A 6,089-nucleotide genomic window follows, 5' to 3' on the forward strand; every position below is an offset into this window, starting at 1 on the left:
GCCCGGTCACCGCCGTCGTCCGGCGACCTCTCCGGCCGCCCGCCGCCCTCCTCCTCGCCCGGGTCCGCCGTCACCTTCGTCAAGTCCGGCAAGAACTCCGGCGACTCCTTCGTCGAACCTCGATCCGCGTGCGATCCAGATCTGAAAATATCTCCTCGGGTTGACTTTTTCTCTCGAAACCCTAATCCATGTGCCCATCTTCATCATGCTATAACTCAGCATCCGTAGCTCCGTTTTGGGCATATAGCATATCAAAATGTTCATCTCAGAGAGTACATCATTTCGTTCCATTGCATCATTTTCATTTGATTTCATCTTGATGCCCAAAATGTTGTTAGAAGAGGGCTACTTGGGTTAATTGTCAGATCTGCTGCTCCATTTAGCTATTTGTCATTTTTGCCATGATTATTGTGGGCATGATATGCCCATGAGCTCTACATATGTTTTGTTAAGGGTTTTGTCATCTTTCTAGAGGTGCTACCCATGTATTTTTGTGATGTGTGTAGTGACTAGCACAAGCTTGAAAAGTGGTGCACTTGGTAATTCTGATTTCAGGGACATAGCAATTCCACTAAGTCCTTGAGCTGTTTATCTCATATGGCCATATGTTCATGTTGTTTCATAGTGATCTGTGCCTCTTTTGGGGATGATCAGTAAGGATGTTTTGTTAATCTTGTAGTGCTCTATCCATCCATGTCTTTGTTTGCAATTATGGAGCACCCTAGCTTGAGTCAATCGAGCTCTACTTTTGCTACTTTGTGAATCTGGGCAGATTGTCAACTTGTTTGCAATTTTGCCGATGATGTTGTAGTTGATCCGTGCATGCTATGCTATTGTTCTTGCCATGTATAGCTTGCATTTTGTGTGTTCTTGATGGATGTATGCTTAGATTTTCATGACTTTCTCCATAGTGAGTGCATCGAGCTCGTAAACATGCCTACTTGAGTTATGTTTCAGCATGTGCCAGTTTTCACCAAGTCTGAAAACTGATTATGTTTTTGCTATGTTCACATGCTTGCAATTGTATTTTCTGATCCCTTTTGGCTCAAGGTCACTAAGGGACTTTTGTTAAGCTCTTTGAGTAGCTCCATACCATGCTTTATTTTGCCATGTTCAGGTCCTGTAGCTTGTAGTTTTGTTGCTCCGAAGAGTGCTATCTGATTTGAAATTCCAGACAAGTGTTAATTTCACTAAGTCTGAGATCTGTTTGCCATATGCATTTTTGTCATGCTTGTTTGAACCTGTTAATGGATGAATTGGCCGTAGCTCAGTGCTAGACTTTTGTTAAGCATCTTGAATGCATCCCTGCCATGTATTTTGTTGTCATGTTTGGGTGCTGTAGCATGTTCATTTCGTTGCATTTTGATGGCTACTTGCTGTAAATCGCAGACTCGTGGCATATTTGAATTGCTTGCCATTTCCAAACCGTAACTGCGATTCCGGTGTTCTTTATATCATTTTCAAGCGATTTCATCTCATCTTTCTAGTGGCACACTTGGATTTCCATGTTGAGGCCAGGTTCTTGCATTTCCTGTCATATCTTGCATATGCATCCCGCATCGCATCCCGCATAGCATATCATCTTTGCATCGTCTTGTTTGGTCCTTGCACGTGGTTGATTGTGCCCTTGTTGTTTGTTTGTCTAATTTGGGTAGAGCCGGGAGATGAGTTTGCTAACGAGGAGCCCGTTCAGTTTGCTTTCAAGGATCCAGTCAACTCTGACAACTGTGCAGGCAAGATGATCATACCCCCGAAATCACTACTATCTTTGCTATGCTAGTTTGCTCGCTCTTTTGCTATGCTAATGCTATGATGCCTACCACTTGCTTTCAAGCCTCCCAAATTGCCAGGTCAAACCTCTAACCCACCATGTCCTAGCAAACCGTTGATTGGCTATGTTACCGCTTTGCTCAGCCCCTCTTATAGCGTTGCTAGTTGCAGGTGAAGATTGGAGACCGTTCCTTGTTGGAACATTTATTTACTTCGTGGGATATCATTATACTGCCATGTTATCTTAATGCATCTGTATACTTGGTAAAGGATGGAAGGCTCGGCCGCTTGCCTAGTGTTTTGTTGCACTCTTGCCGCCCTAGTTTCCGTCATATCGGTGTTATGTTCCCGGATTTTGCGTTCCTTACGCGGTTGGGTTATAATGGGAACCCCTTGATAGTTCGCCTTGATTAAAGCTTTTCTAGCAATGCCCAACCTTGGTTTTACCATTTGCCACCTAGCCTCTTTTTCCCTTGGGTTTCTGGAGCCCGAGGGTCATCTTATTTAACCCCCCCCCCCCGGGCCAGTGCTCCTCTGAGTGTTGGTCCGAACCAGACAGCCTGCGGGGCCACCTCGGGGAAACTCGAGGGTTGGTTTTACTCGTAGCTTGACCTATCTGAGTGTGCCCTGAGAACGAGATATGTGCAGATCCTATCGGGATTGATCAGAACGTCTCGGGAGGAGGTCTATTCCTTCGTTGACCGTGAGAGCTTGTCATGGGCTAAGTTGGGACTCCCCTGCAGGGATTTGAACTTTTGAAAGTCGTGCCCGCGGTTATGGGCAGATGGGAATTTGTTAATATCCGGTTGTAGATAACTTGAACCTTAATTTAATTAAAATAAATCAACTGAGTGTGTTACCGTGATGGCCTCTTCTCGGCGGAGTCCGGGAAGTGGACACGGTGTTGGAGTAATGTTTGCGTAGGTTACTCTCTAGTTTCGCGCTCGCGCTTTGCCTCGTCTTCTCGCTCTCTTTTGCGAATAAGTTAGCCACCATATTTGCTAGTCGCTTGCTGCAGCTCCACATATTTTACCTTGCCATACCTATAAGCTTAAATAGTCTTGATCGCGAGGGTGCGAGATTGCTGAGTCCCTGGGGCTCACAGATTACTATTACACCAGATGCAGGGCCTGATGATTCCGCTCCAGGAGACGCGCTTGAGCTCAAGTGGGAGTTTGACGAAGACTCTCAACGTTACTATGTTTCCTTTCCCGATGATCAGTAGTGGTGCCTAGTTGGGGGTGATCGGGACCGTGTCGCTTGTTGGGTTATCTTTTATTTTGGCGCTGTAGTCGGGCCATGAGTGTTTGGATGATGTAATGTTATTTATGTACTTGATTGACGTGGCGAGTGTAAGCCAACTATGTTATCTCCCCTTTATTATTCATATTACAAGGGATGTGTGAAGATTGCCTAATTTGCGACATATGCCTTCAATGCGATTATGCCTCTAAGTCGTGCCTCGACACGTGGGAGATATAGTCGCATCGAGGGTGTTACAATAGGTTAGTCCCAAAAATAATATAAAAGTGGAAAATAAAGCCCAATATAGTCCAAAATAGTAGATAATATAGCATGGAGCAATCAAAAATTATAGATACGTTGGAGACGTATTAGTGAGTTATATAAGAAGCGGCCAAATGGCGTTCCCTTGCGGTGCGTCTCCAGGGAACATGGGAACGAGTTGCTAGCTGACATACACGACGAAGACTGCGGGCACCACTCGTCGTCATGAACCCTCGTCGGCAAGGCGTTCCGCTGCGGGTTCTATTGGCCTACGGCACTCAACGACGCGACCGAGCTGGTGAAGTCCTGTGAGGCCTGCCAATTCCACGCCAAGCAGATCCATCAGCCAGCTCAGGGCCTTCAGACCATCCCGCTCCCGTGGCCATTCGCGGTCTGGGGGCTAGACATCTTAGGCCCGTTCCCTCGAGCGCCTGGGGGCTACCGCTACCTCTACGTCGCCATCGACAAGTTCACCAAATGGATGGAGGTAGAAGCTGTCCGCACCATCCTGATCGGATCTCCGGTCAAGTTCATCAAGGGTCTCATGAGCCGGTTCGGGGTCCCTAATCGCATCATCACCGATAATGGCTCGCAGTTCACTAGCAACCTCTTCAAGACATATTGTGCTAACCTTGGAACGTAGATCCGCTACGCTTCGGTGGCACACCCAAGGAGCAACGGTCAAGCCGAACGCGCCAACGCGGATGTCCCAAGGTGCCTCAAGACAAGGACCTTCAAGAAGAAGCTCGAGGCCTGCGGCAAGGGCTGGCACAACGAGCTCCAGTCTGTGTTGTGGTCCATCCGCACCACTGCCACCAAGCCAACAGGTGAGACCCCATTCTTCCTCGTCTACGGAGCAGAAGTGATTCTCCCTCACGAGGTCAAGCATCGCCCCGCGTGGGTCCTGGCGTTTGATCAGACGTAGTAGGACGCCATGTGGGGGATGGACCTTGTGCTGGGGGAGGAACACCGCCGCGAAGCCATGCTTTGAGCGTCAAGATACCAGCAGGCGCTGCTGCGATATCACTGTCGTAGCATCTGCTCCAGGACGCTCGAGGTGGGCGACCTCGTCCTCGGGTGGGTGCTCTCGAGGGAAGGGCTACATAAGCTCTCGCCCATGTGGGAGGGCACGTTTAGGGTCGCCCATGTCTCCAGGCCTGGCACCATGCGCCTGGAGATGTAGGACGGGGTCCCCATCGAGAACGCCTGGAACATCCAGCACCTCCAAAAGTTCTACCCATGAAGCAACACCTAGCGCCTGTGAAGCAAGGCCCCGTGCATGTGAAGGTCTCCGCCCGTGACACTCTCACGTAATAATGAGTGGGGCTGTACATGCCCCGGAATCTCAGGAGTGCCGCCCTCGGGCCTCGGGGGCTCCCTCCCACGTCCTAGTGGCAGCACTTAGCTCTGCGCTGGTGAGAAGACTAGACTAGGTGCCATACGCGGCTTTTCATTTTCTTTCTGCAGTTGGCTTGCCCCTCTTTAATGAAAGTTCACATTCTGGTGTCTCTTGCCATCTTGCTTCGATCGCCTTTTTCCTCTGTTCTTCCATCGGTTCTTTGTTTTGGCTCATACTCTCCCTCACATGCCTCATGAGGGGGCTGGACGGGTGCACTCATGAGCGTTCGTTTTTCTTGTTCTTCACGAGGCACCCTCGCTCGAGCTCACAAGTTGTCGCACCTCCCTCTTTTAAGGCTGTGCCCCTCAGGTACCTCGACACGGAGCACTGGGTCATGGCGGGCACGCCTAGGGCCCTGAGCTTGGAAGAACAATGGTTCCTTAACAAATTTTTGTAGTTCCTCGACGCCTCCCAAGCCTACGGCAAGGAGGTCTCACCAGGTGCTGGGAGACGCGCACCTCACAAGGCGGAAACTACTTCAGACACATCAAGCTAAGTTATCTTTACACGCCTACGTAAAACACTGATGCTGCAACACAACGCATGAATAATAAACATAACATAGCAGCTTGGAAATCATGGTTCGTTGCACGCCCTTGCATGGCCCCATACTGGTTTATTTTTCAAATGCTGGAAGGAAGGAACAAAACAAAATCGGCGTGCACCCTCGCGGCGGTTCGTGAGGGTATCCCCTCGGTGCCCCCCTGGACTCAACCAGACCCCTCCTTGTAATTTACTGGGGCGCAGCGACGAGATGATCCGCCACCGCCTTTGAAGCGGGCGCGGTGGCGTGGCGGCTGGTCATAGCCGCCGGTGCTGGAGCTGTCGCCGGAGGAAGAGCCGCCGTAGCTAGACGAGCCGCGGCCAGCGCCGAGGACGAGTCCACCTTCATCCTCGTCACGACCGTCTCCAAGACCGAGCACCTCGCCGCCGTCGTTGTCCTTGGGGCAGCATCCGACACGGCGACCATCTTCCCCGAATACCCGCACGTAGAGGGTCGCATCGCTGTCGTACTTGAAGTGGAGGGTACACCGCCTATATAGGCTGCGCGCGAGGCCAAACGTCGGCCAGCCGCGGGCCAGGGCTGCGTTGCCTGCGATGGAGACTTCCACCGTGACCCACGAAGCCTTGCTGCAGCAGCCGTCCGCCTGCAGCCAGAGACCGCCAGGACCTATGGCCGGCAGTTCACCGGCGAAGAACCGCGGGAGCTGAATGTAACACCCTCGATGCGACTATATCTCCCACGTGTCGAGGCACGACTTAGAGGCATAATCGCATTGAAGGCATATGTCGCAAGTTAGGCAATCTTCACAACATCCCATGTAATATAAATCATAAAGGGGATATAACATAGTTGGCTTACACTCGCCACGTCAATCAAGTACATAAATAACATTACATCATCCAAACACTC

The sequence above is a fragment of the Triticum aestivum genome, chromosome 7A (assembly GCF_018294505.1).
Source record: "Triticum aestivum cultivar Chinese Spring chromosome 7A, IWGSC CS RefSeq v2.1, whole genome shotgun sequence".
Classification (NCBI taxonomy): Eukaryota; Viridiplantae; Streptophyta; class Magnoliopsida; order Poales; family Poaceae; genus Triticum; species Triticum aestivum.